The 13,265-nt window shown below is 37.7% G+C and overlaps 1 long non-coding RNA gene across 1 annotated transcript; it reads right to left on the bottom strand.

Annotated features, from left to right (window-relative positions):
• Positions 1–7,341: 7,341 nt before the first annotated feature.
• On the bottom strand, positions 7,342–10,543 carry LOC108493744. The gene is made up of 4 exons (XR_001873594.1): positions 10,477–10,543; positions 9,544–9,842; positions 7,845–8,048; positions 7,342–7,670 (listed from the first exon to the last, which is right to left on the bottom strand). It is a non-coding gene; the product is annotated as an uncharacterized LOC108493744 (long non-coding RNA).
• Positions 10,544–13,265: the final 2,722 nt, after the last annotated feature.

Here is a 13,265-nt window from a genome sequence, read left to right as displayed (position 1 = left end):
TTGATTTTTTTGTTTGTTTTTATAAACAGAAGGCTTTCTATGCTTTGATGGTTAGGGAACTGATTTGCATTACATATATCCAGATTCAAGTCCATTCTGCACCTGGTTCACAGTGGTCTTAGATAAAAATCTTTGTATCCACTGTAAAGGAATAGGGGTCTTGGCTTTCTGCTGTATATACCAATGTCCTAGCTAGTAGATAACATACATCTCTACCTATTTTTGACAATATAAAACCAAGACTTTGGTTCTGAAAAGATATGTTAGCATAATCCCACTTTTTGCAAACATTCTCAAAAGCTTTCTTTTCAGTTCTGCTGTGGAACAAAGAAAATAAAACTGAAGGCATTGTCACAAAATGGAATTGTCAGCTTTGATAAGCTGATGTATATTTCATCTCCTTGTGCCCATCATTAGTAGTCCTTTGCAGGAACAGATAATGAGCCACTATTCATATGGCAGTGTGGAAAGTGTGTAAATGTTATGGGAATAAAAGGAGTTTCTGAGTCCAGTTCAAAATGAACACACTATTGTAATGAAAAAAGACTTCAGAAGTGGCGACATAATGACTGTAAGTCTGGAGCAAATTTGTCATTATGAAAAAATTCACCCACTTTTCGCAATAATTCTCTTTCATTAAGGCAATTTTGGCTGTTTTACCTTCCTGAAACTACGTATGTTTCCCACTTTCACAAATCTTGTTCCACCAAGACAGTCCTATAATGAGAGTGAAGTGTTTTTATTATTGCTTTTGTTAATCATGCTTCCTGCATCCTGCAAAGTGCTTCTTATTCTGAACCAGAATTATTGGGGAATTAATCAATACTTGTTACCAATCACGGTCACAGCTGTTAATCACAGTTGTAATTACCAATTGATTAATTAGCACAACCCTGTTCAAAAGCCAGGAGTCATTAAATTTCCACCACACGTAACTTTAAATTCAGCCCAATATCCACAAAACTCTACAATTACATTTCAACCCACCTTAATTTATTACACATTGCTTTTTATTAATAACATTTATTTATTATAGTATTTTCCAGTAACCCAAACTGAATTCTTGGTCTATATATAGTTTCTCATTGTATATCTACTCTAAATATAATAATTCATTACAACTCCTAATAATAAATGATGATGAGGTCAATGAAAACCCAACCTGAACATATTTAGGGACCTTACTTTGAATTATCCTTTCATTGTGATTAATGCCTCAGCTAAAGAACATTTGGGTGTATTCCAGAGGCTGATACACTGAAATCATTTACTTTCTTCTGCTACTGAATGCAATTTATATTAGCAAAACAGCGTTTCATTGTATTAACTTAGGTACTGGCGTATCTTTACTGGACAGTGTGTATCATCTAACTCTCAATTCATCAACCTTTTTTTCTCCATAGTTCTAAGTAGAAGAATCTGAATCTGTTTCTTGATGTTTTAACAGAGTGAAAGGAGCTAAGTCACAGGTTAATAGCTAAACATATTTTCTTTATGCTTTCTCACTACTTAGAAAATTTCTAATATTTCCTGGTAAAATCACTAGTCTGCTTCTGCTCTCAATACTCCATTAAAATAACTTTGATTAAAACTTAAAGGTCAATACTTGGATTAAAACACAATGTTCTTCGTCTGAGACAGTACAAACCTCTGGCAGCTATAAGAATACTAAACATAATCTATTTAATTTGTCTCATAACTTGAGTTTATATTTGGATTTAGGATTACAATTGTAGTTGGCAGGATGCACTCATCCCACTGCTTTCCTACGAATTACATCTCTACTCCTCAGCCAGTTTTTCTCCTGTTTCCTCTACCTGTCTTCCTTTCTCCTTTATAATCACCAGCTCCTTTCTGGTACCAGGTACAATTAGTGATTTTTTACCATATTACCATATTCTGGTAAGGTTTAGATGCAAAAAACTGGTATACCATTGGTCATAATCATCTTTCTCTGGAAGAATGCAGTATTTGAAGGTACCATCACCAGTTGCACATCTCATATTTTATTGTCCTCAAGCAAAGCCCAAGGATCAGCTCCTATGACTTTTCAGTGTCAGAAAAGAATATTGGGGAAAACTAGTCCAATGTTTAAAATAGTGTGTGATGCCACCAATCCTGCCCAGCAATCAAGTGAAAATAATACCCTGCACGTACACATCTGCCTTCCCTAATCACCCTGAGAAATCAAAAAGAGCTCAGCTAGCAGGTAAATACAAAATATTCTCATGGAATATATTGCTGTAACAAATTTCAAAATCTTTTTAACAGAGCTAGAAAAAAATAAAATTAACTTTTATTTCATATGTTATATATTTCCCATATGTTAAATACTATTTCACCATCTAATGAACACCAATATGAAATAAATTTCATTTATATATATTATTAATACCTAAGTATTTTAGCTAGAGCAAAACACATATATTTTAGGTTGATTTTAACTGTAGCTAGACTTTATCTTTCTATATGCATCTGCTCATGTGAAAATATACCTGCTGACATACCGTGCCACTCTGCCAGAGCTAGCCATTTTTGCTGTTCCAGATGTAGGTACATTATCATATAGCATGTTTTTCTCTTACCTTTCAACTAGATGAAATATAGTAATGAAGATAAAAAGTATTGAAAATGCAATGATTGGGTCACTTGGATTTCTTGGTTGTGTTATGCATTATATCCATCTTAAAAACAAAGACCCTCAGCATGGTTAGTGGTGTCTTACAAAGAATTCCCGAGGAATTAGGGGTTATTAGCCAGGGGCTGAACAACTCTGCATTATCTCTACAAGTTCTGAAGCTGGGCTATGTCTACTCTTCTCACTGGATTTCTGTTGCTGCTCTGATGTCTGTACTAAGTACTGTCATTACAGATTGTGACTTGCTAAGCTGTGCAAATTTCAATGCTCCTGGGAGCAGAATAATAAAGGTTATGCACCGTTAAACATGTCACTGATTCAACTTCCATTTCCCTCACTACAATTTTATAGTGGATGCCCATTCAGTCTCACAGGGACAAATAAAATGGGGTGTTTTCAAGCCATATCCATCTAAAGAATGAGGTGTCATGGTCTCTTGGCAAGTGACTACTTTGATGGCAGAGCAGTTTGATTTGCAACAGTTATAAAACAGCTATTTCTGACCCTAGAGCGTAGCAGAGTTAATTACGGCAGTAAGCAGTTTGCAGAAACTAATTTATATTGTGATGCCTTAGTTGGCACAAGAAAGAAGGGATTTGTCAAAATATACTAAGATGGCTCCCTCAAACCCTACTTTATTTTGTAACTCAACAGTAAAAATCTTATTTTGTAATGACAGAGACAAAATATAATCAAGGAAAGGTGCATCTTCCTTGTCCTTAAGGACATATTTTCTGTTTCAAAACATTAGCTGACAGGCCAAATATGTTGTGCAGAATCTTTCAGAAAAAGAAAAGTTTTGCAGTTTTTCTGTTTTCACGAGAAATACAAGTTACAGAATGACAGTCTTTTGGCTAGGCTAGAGAAAACTTTCAAGCCTAGCTTTGTAGTAAATAAAACACCTAGTCTTTCTCCTGCTGCTTACTTCATCTCTTCTCATCAGTAGGTAGAGGTGATAGTTTTTTTCGTCATTCTCTGGCTGGCAACCCCCTTGAGTTGTTAAATAAGAAGGAAATGTCATTGACAAGAATGCACAATCCATGTGTCTATATTTTAAAATGGATTATTAGAGAAAATTGAATCTTGAAGGGCAGAGCAGAACTATAAATACTAAGTTCTAGCAAAAATTTCAGCAATTCACTTTTTTCAAAGCTGGTTCTACTTCACAGTTCCCATAGGAGCTGTTATCCACAAGCTGAGAAAAGTAACCTGAGCTGTACTAAGACATTATCAGACTGAATCCTTGTGGTATTTAATAGGACTTCGTCTGGAGGTTTCCACTCTGCATCTTCATCTAAGTTCCTTTGTGTCTTGATGGATTGTTACCTATTGTCTATGTCTTCATTTGGTACCCATCTGACAGAAAAGCAAAGAAAAAATATTCAGGACAGCGAACTAAACATTTGTTTCTGTCAGGTCACGTCTACAAGACTAGGTAACTGAAAATGTGAGATGGGAAAAAATTAGTCAGTTACTGTTTACTTTGCTACTATTTCAATTCTTTTTTTGTTCTCTTTATGCTAACTCTCCCTCTTCCCTCTCTTCTGTGCCACAAGTCTAGAGACACTGTTCTTGACCTCACCTACTCCTCACAGTACTATGCTCTGTATGGTATTGTTTCTAAGAAGCAGAGTGATGCTTTCTGCATATACATTATCAAAAGATCTCAAGAAACCATGCAATTTTTGCCAGTGAATAAAGCATCATAACCTCAGTTTATGAACCGACCTTCTCTATTGGTCTTGTTTGATGTCTGCCCAGTGGAGTAAGTAATAGGAGAGAAAAACATTCTCATTTTCTTACTTAATAGCTATTTTGTTTCAGAACAGTGAAATATCAATAAAAAGTAAAGATATTTTATCACTATCATTTACTAGAGCATGGCAATTTATGCTTTGTTAATCTGTAAGACTCAGTTTTGACAGAGTTCATCAGCTATATTTTATTAACAAGATGGACAATATAACATATTTCATACAAGAGAACAGAGGATCCAAATTCCAAATTCTTGACCACGGTTAGCAGAACAAAAATGTCATTACTAATAGACAAAAATTAGGGCACAGACTTTACCTCCATTTGAGAACACACAATCTAAGCAATCTATATACATCTTCTTTTCATATCAACTCCAAATGACAAATTAGATCTGTGAAAATGAGGCAAAAGGTCATCCCTCTTGCAGCTGAGCTGTCAAAGTCACTAACTAATTTGATAACTATGGGCTCTGATGACTTCCCGAGGCTGTCTTCAGCCCATTAGATATTCTTATGCATATTTAAAAATTTAATTTAACTTCTCTTATACTTTATTTTTAGTCTTGTCTCTTCCTACAAACAGGAGGATGTAAATAGAATGAGAAAAAATATATTAGAACTAAAGTCTCATAAATTTATATCAGAAAAGATTTCTCATGCCAGATTTTTAAGTCAGAGTAGCTGAGGAAGATTTGCATGCAAGGATCTGCGATTTTAGAACACGTGATTTGACTGCTTGTCCTGGCTTTGGCTGGGATAGGGTTGATTTTCTTTTTAGTAGCTGGTACAGGGCTGTATTTTGGACTGAATATGAGAATAATGTTGACAACCCACTGACAGTTTAGTTGTTGTGAGCAGTGCTTATTTAAAGTCAAGGACTTTTCAGTTTTCCAGACTCTGATAACAAGCAGGTGCACAGGAAGCTGGGAGGGAGCATGGCCAGGACAACTGACCCAAACTGACCAAAGCGCTATTCCATACCATAAAATTTCATGCCCAGTATATAAACAGGGGGAGTTGCTCAGAAGGTGCTGATTACTGCTTAGGAATAATCAGCAGGTGGTGAGCAACTGTATTGTATACCACCTTTTTCTCTGAGGTGTTATTCCATTCTCTCCTTTTAATTAAAATTATTATTATTATTATTAATATTGTAATTTTAATATTTTATTTGATTCAGTTATTAAACTGTTCTTATCTCAATGCACAAGACTTCCTTTTTTTCAGTTTTTCTCTACACTGAGGAAGAGTGAGGAGGGAAGAGAGCAAGAGGCTCTGTGGTATTTGCTGGCCAGGATGAAACAATGACACTGTCCTAAAGCGAGAAGAGGAATTTTTTATTAAGACTGGAGCAGTTTCACAGACCTAAAGAAGTAAAAGACATATACTGGTTAGATTCGGAATAAATGTTGGAACACATAGTTAATACAATTTTGTTCTGACACGTGCTGCAATATCTGTGCCTTCAGAGCTCTGAGATTCATAAGGATGTGCTTGGTATTCACATTATTGTAACTTATCTCACAGGAGTAAAAATTATACTGCTTGATTCCTGGAAAGGGATTTCCAGTAAAACAGTGATCTTTAAAAGCAGAATAATCTGACATATGCAATCAGTGTAGTGTAAGCACAACTTCTTAGAGACTGACTAAAGAAACAGACAAAACCACTCCCATAAAACAACCACAAGGATTAAATCATGACCAGGTAAGCAAATCAAGCCATAATTATGTTATTTTCCCTTAGTAGGTTCTCTAAGACTCTCTGGGGCAGAGAGTCTTAGAGAACTCAATGGATGTCCTTCTTCCCCCTCTGATGGTAAAAATTGTTTCCAAGCCATAGGCAGGGAAAACTGAGCATCTTGTTTGCCTTGGTAAGCTATCATACCTGTTCAACTTCTTTCTGGCAGAAGACACTTGAGCAGAGAGGGCATATAGTCTGTATGGGTTTTAACTCATGGAAGGCAAAAAAAGTTATGGTGGGCTGACTATAACTATATTACCAAGCTACTCTAAAGCTGTGTAATTTGTGTGTACAAAACGCAACTTTCTTCTTTCCTGTGGGGCAATTAATTTGGATTTATTTGTACAAGGTGCATTTGCTTCTTAGCAGCTTCTTCTCTCTTCTCTGTGCACGTGCTGTGATGTCAAAGCTTGGCCAATTAATAATGTCTCTAGGAGAGGGAGAGTGGACTTTTCCAACACAGTGAAATTGAGTCTACTCTGTAAAAAATTGGCAAGTACAGCCTTCCTAAGAGAGAGCCATCTGACACCTAAAGGCTTATAGTAACAAACAAAGCAGGCTGTTGCAAATTTCTAAGGGATATGGCATTATTAACTGAGACTGAAGAAGCCAATGTCCTATGCACTTCTATTCATGACATAGCTGTCAAGACTTTTCTTAGTAATGTTCTTATATTTTCAGTGAAACTCTCCATGGAAGAACTGTATCTACCACAGAGATTCTACTTGCTGTGAAAAAAAAAAAAAGGAGGCAAGGTAGAATTCAGGAAGTATGTTCTATTCCTAAAAAGTTTTCCTTTAAAATCCAAAAGCACTGAAAGCTAGTTTCGGCAAGAGATGTAATCAAAATATATTATTATCAAGCAAAGTCTGAACTCTATCAAGCACTAACAAACTCCTCTGAGGAATCAATAACTCCCAGTGAAAACAAAGTATTGGCAGTATATGTCTGTATCGGTGTAGATTATTGGCCCAGTATTTCATACCCACTGGATGAGAGAAAGGTTGCCTATGTCTCTATGCAGCTGTACTGACAAGAGGAACATGACCTCACTATATTAAATCACACAGTTTGGTCCAGGTAAAAACTTCCATTTCCTGTTGTCTTGGTTTTGTCTTCTGTAGATGATGGCCACTGGAACTGAGGAAGCCTGAATAGGTGAATATGTTATACCTCATAAAATAAACTGGAGTAAGGGTAGGAATGAGAGTCTCATACTTCAGTCGCTTTCTGCAGTACAGTTGACTTGCAGAGAGTGTAGGAAACTGAGGGAATGGCAACTTCCCCCATGTCTATTTTCCAAGATAAAATGGTGTTGAAAAGTAATTTGTGACCTTTGTGGTTCATAGCCTCTCTTGTGGTCCATGAAATTTCTTGGGTAATGCTAAGTAATGCTGTCTCTACAGGTCAGTACTACATAATTCTTAGAACAACCTATGCCATTCAGTTCAGCTGCATTTTACTATTCTCTAGGTACTCCAGGGAAATGTATTAGGATGACAGTCTACTAATGCTCCATTGACCAACAACACCTGGAAGAGAGGAGGGACTTGATTTCAGTCATGGCGCTTGAAATGATCCTTTTCTTATGCCAAATGAAAATAAAGACAGTAACATAATTTATTGGGGAAAAAAATAATAAACAGTATATTACAAAATTTTATCAGGGTATGAACATCAGAAAAGGATAAAAAGTCACGTTTAACCTTCTTCAAAGTTGAAGTATACAATGGACCTTCTTCCTTATCCAGTTGACAAGTTATAGCTGAAATATCTTGCAGAGCAGAGCCTCAGGAAGTGTTAGCTGTAGAGTCTCAGCAGCTCCTGAACTTCCACTCCTTTTTGATATCTGCTGCTTCAGTCTTTCAGAACTAGAAGTGATGATGACTATGGTATGACTGACTTGCAATCTGCTTATGATGCAACATAAGACATATGGCTTCATCAGAGACTTGTAAGGAACGTTCTTCCTTTGCATGCTTCCCAGCAAGTGCTATAATCTGACCTACTAGAAAAGCCCATCGTACTTGCAGCTTGCTTATCATGTGAACACGTTTTCTGATGCTTCACTGTTAAGTGAAGTCCCTTTCTGACAAATGGCCATTCTGTACAAAGAAAGCAGCAATCTCTGATAACAGGAGGCAAACTATTAATGCCTATTTTGTTATTCTTTGTCACATCATTAATCACAATAAAAATTCCTTAGACATCATTCATGTTCAGTATTCATTCATATTTACTCCTATGGGAGAAAGCTTGGTGATACTTTTAATAATGCAATGTGTATTTTTTAAGGTCCTGCCTCCCCAAAATACATCTCAGACATGAGATGATAGTACAGAAGTTAAGGAAAGAGGAAGAGATGATAGTACAGAAAACCTTAGGGCAAGTGCTAATCTAATTTTAAAAAGTAACCACTCGTTCTTGCTTGTCCATCATAAAAAACCTCAAGTGAACTGCTCAACATGCAGAGATGCTAAAAGTTTTTCTCTGGTAATGTTATCCTCATATCTCAGTTTGTTCACCAATGGAACAGACACAATAAGTTGACGGGTGTACTGCAGTCAGTAGGATTGGTGAGCTCTATCTGAATGATAGTGGGTTTGTTGTTCCACAACACTGTTCCATCCTGTTTAAAAGAAATGACAAGGCCAAACCCACCTGAAAGAAATGACAAGCCCATCAGTCTAAACAAGTCATCTAGGGCATGTTCTATGTCTTTACATAATTTTTTGTATCTGCATGCGTTTGTACTTAGCAGTTAGGTGCTCTGCTGCTTAAAGAAGATGAAAGTACATGGCTCTTTTTATATACAGGGCTCCCTGCAGTTCCACATTAGTCAATGAAAAGTATATAACTGAATGATAAAGTAGCAGCAGTCATTGCTCAAATTATTTATAAGTCATTCATTCATCTTTATGTATAGGGCTGTCAGGTTTTTTCCTCTTACACAGAAGAAAAGAAAAACCAAGACTTGGTGCTTGCTCTTCCAAAGAACTGTGCAAACATTAACTAAAACCAGGTGGAAAATGCTGATAGAAGGAAAAGGCCACACAGAAATTAAGATTTAATGCAGCTTTAAATATAGCTTGTTCCTAAGAAAGTATAAGAAGATTAAGAAGAAATTTTCACCCAGACCCTCAATATGTTATCATTTACTCTCCTACAGAGTGAGTGTAAATATATATGAGAAATACTATTGTTCTTATCTGGTGGCATTATGGTTTTCCTTTCCATTGGTGTAAAGTAGCATGGAATTAGACAATACTGAATCCAGGTTATTAAACATTCTGAAATATATGGCGAGTGGAAATATTATTTTTAAGAGAGATAAAACTGAATATCCTTCTAGTACTTAATACCCCAAATCAAGAATGAATCCATAACAGGAAAGGTATTTTGTACCTTGTTTCTCTGTTGTTTCCAAACTCAAGCTGTAGCAGAAGAGCTTGTAAGCAACTTTTTTTTTAAAAGAAGTCCAAGATTCATGAAAGAATCATGGACAATTAAGTGCCACAAGTCAAGCCTCCTTCTCCAAAGGCAAGTCAGAGAAGCAGAAGTACGCAGGCTGCCACAGTGGCAGAGAGCCCTCTGTTATGTTTTGGCTTTTTCACTTTTTTTGTGAGAGCACTTCTGGAACCACCTTGGTCCTGATGGAGTCATTGTCATAATCCCATGTGTTTAATTTTTCTATTATTCTTTTTCTTTGGAAAAAAATAATGGAATCAGTCTCTGAAGCTTCTGGAGCATCACCCCATCAATAAAACTGTTTCAATAACATGCCATAACTAATCTTCAGATTTTTGAATTTTGAAAATCTGGATTTAACTTCAAGTTCAGCTGGCTGCTCTGGCCATCATCTGTTAAAAAAAATGTCTGGAGACAGAATCTTGGCTGTCAGAGCGACTTTCTTTGTTGCGTGCTTAGCAGTACTGTGAAAAATTTGCAGCTTCACACAACTCAGTCCTTCAGAGTCCCAGGGTAACCCAGGGAAGCTGTTGAGTTTGTTAATATTGTAGCATTGACAAAGACAGATAAACCTCTTTCATTCACTTCTATTTTTGGCAACTAGCTTAGAACACAATCTTCCAACCCTATGAATCATGCCTTCAAACATACTTCAAATATACATCCACCTGTCTAAAAGAGGAAAGGGAATCTGTGGCAACAGGCTGGCCAGCTTGATGAAGCAGGCTTTAAACTAAGGACTCAGGGTGTGGGGTCCAAATTAGCAATGCTCACAGCATCAAATCCAGCTGGGGAACAAGCCAGGCCAAACAGAGAAGTGACAAATGTTCCTTATCTGCTTCCCAAAATGAGATCCAGAAGGCAAACCACCTCAAGAGTCTGTATGGCTGTGGTGGAGCCTCTTGCACCCTTGCTGGGAAACCTGCACACTTGATTACCTCTCTGAAATGCACACAGCATGGGAAACAAATAGGAAGAATTAGAGATCTCTGTGAGGTCACAACGCCATGATCTCATTGCAGTTACAGAGACATGATGGGATAGCTTGCATGACTGGAATGCTGTCATGGATGGCTATGAACTTTTTAGGAAAGACAAGCCAGCAATGGGATGTGGTGGAGTTGCCCCTTACATGAGAGAGTAACTGGGATGTATTATGCTCTGTTGAGGGGTGGATGAAGAACAAGTTGAAAATTTCTGAGTAAGAATTTGGGGACAGACTAACACGGTGACATTACTGTGGGTGTTTGCTATGTGCCACCCCATCAGGAAGACGAAGTTCTAGAGACAGCTGGAAGGCGCCTCACAGTCACAGGCTCTGGTGTTCATGGTGAACTTCAGGCATACTGATCTCTGCTGGAAAGACAACACAGCCAGGCACACACAGTCCAGGAGGTTCCTGCAGAACATTGATGATAAATAATTCAGATGCAGGACTTGAAGGTATTCTAAGTTTTCCAATGAAAATAAATTGGGATGAGATATTGACTCCCTCAAAGGCAGACAGACCCTGCAGAGAGACCTTGACAAATTAGAGAGCTGGGCAATCAAGAACCGTATGAACTTTATCAAACACAAGTGCCGGATTGTGCACCTGGGATGGTGCAAACCTGGATGTATGTACAGACTGGGGAACAAGAGGTTGGAGAGCAGTGCTGTGGAAAGCGACCTGGGGACAAATTGAATATGAGTCAGCATATTCAAAAGTAACCACTCATTCTTACTTGTCCATCATGAAAAACCTCAAGTGAACTGCTCAACATGCAGAGATGCTAAAAGTTTTTCTCTAGCAATGTCTTCCTCATATCTCAGTTTGCTCACCTATGGAACAGACACAATAAATTGCCAGTGTGCCCTGCCAGCCAAAAGGCTCAACTGTGTCCTGGGGGACATCAGGCACAGCATCACTGGTTGGTTGAGGGAGGTGATTGTCCCACTCTGCTCTGCAGTGGTGAGGCCTCACATTGAATAGTGTGTGCAGTTTTGGGCACCACAATATAAGAAGGACATAAAGCTACTAGAGAGTGTCTAAAGGAAGACAATCAAGATCGTGAAGGGCCTTGAGGGAAAACCATATGAGGAGAGGCTGAGGTCACTTGGCTTGTTCAGCCTGGAGGAGACTGAGGGGAGATCCCATAGCAGTCTATGGCCTCCTAACAGGAGGAAGCAGAGGGGCAGGCACTGATCTCTGGTGACCAGTGACAGGACCCAAAGGAATGGCATGAAGTTGTGTCAGGGGAAGTTTAGGCTGGATATATGGGAAAGGTTCTTAAAGCAGAGGGTGGCTGGGAACAGAATCCCCAGGGAAGTGGTCACAGCACGGAGCCTGACAGAGTTCAAGAATTGTATGGACAATATTCTCTGGCACATGGTGTAACTCTTGGAGCTGTTGTGTGCAGGACCAGGATCTGGATTTTAATGATTCCTTGTGGGTCCCTTCTAACTCAACATTTTCTATGATTCTACAGTGAGTATTTTTTAAAGCTTAAAGACTTCAATTTTTTTTTTTATTTTTAAGAGTCAAATAAAACAATGCAGAGGATGGCACAAAAGTGAGAGGCTACAGATACCTGTTCTCTGTTCAAAAGAAAACTGTCACTGTCTAATGCAACTGTTTAAATAGCCTGTCCTAAATCTAACAGTAGAGCAGAAGAGTCAGCAGACTTATCGTTGCTCAAGGGCTCAGTGAGGCAAATGTCTGGAGCACATTTTTTATTAAACAAGGAAAGGTAGAACCATTCTACCATGTTCTGACTGTTCAGATGCTTGCTACGAGTGTTACAAGGCCCATTGCAAATTACGATTTCCACATTCATATCATCTCTTATTATCTCTGCTCAGTCACTGTGAGGCAGCCTAATCTATTCCTCACCATACAGACCATTTTATTCTAACCACTAAATAGCATTTCCCATTTGGATTCTGATATTCAGCAACAGGGTCATTTGTTCAAAGACAGTTTCTACATACCTTAGTAAAAAATGACATTTTACACACAGAGATTTTAAACAGTTTCCCAACACAGAAGTTTAACCCCTTGGTTGTATGTGTATATGCTTTTGTATACATATAAGTGTTATTTAAGGCAATGGGATAAATGACAATAACAATTTATTGGAGAGAATATATGATAAGTTGTCATAATAATGACTTTAAGATTCTTTTTACTGATGAATAAATAATAAAAATCTATTTACGAGCCCTAAGTTGCAAAGCACTTATACAGCTGCTTAACATCAAGCAACATGTATTCAGTGGGACTGATCTAGAATTAACCTACTTTCACATTAGTATTAGATAGTGGCGAGTTGGTGATGGTTACCAAGTTTTTCCTTCATATGAGGCTATAAGAATAATGTGAGGACACCTGGAAAATTGTCTGCAGAAAAAAAAGTCCAACCACCTCAAAGGAGGTGAATGAGGAGAGAGACCGTCTCATTTCTTATTACCATACCTATCATACACCGGGGCTTATTGAGAACTTTTGTACTTACAGATGTTAGTTAACTTGCCCTTGTGCATCATCTCTCATTGACATCCAACTCTGCACCTCATTTTCAAACATATCTGCAGCCCATTTGGATGCTCCTAAATCAACATATAATATGTTGCATGGATATACAATTGTAAACTTATGAAGAAACTCGTAAGGAGATCAT

Source organism: Lepidothrix coronata, unplaced genomic scaffold (assembly GCF_001604755.1).
Source record: "Lepidothrix coronata isolate B3197 unplaced genomic scaffold, Lepidothrix_coronata-1.0 Scaffold1, whole genome shotgun sequence".
NCBI classification, from domain to species: Eukaryota; Metazoa; Chordata; class Aves; order Passeriformes; family Pipridae; genus Lepidothrix; species Lepidothrix coronata.
This window is presented reverse-complemented; position numbering and strand designations above follow the sequence as displayed.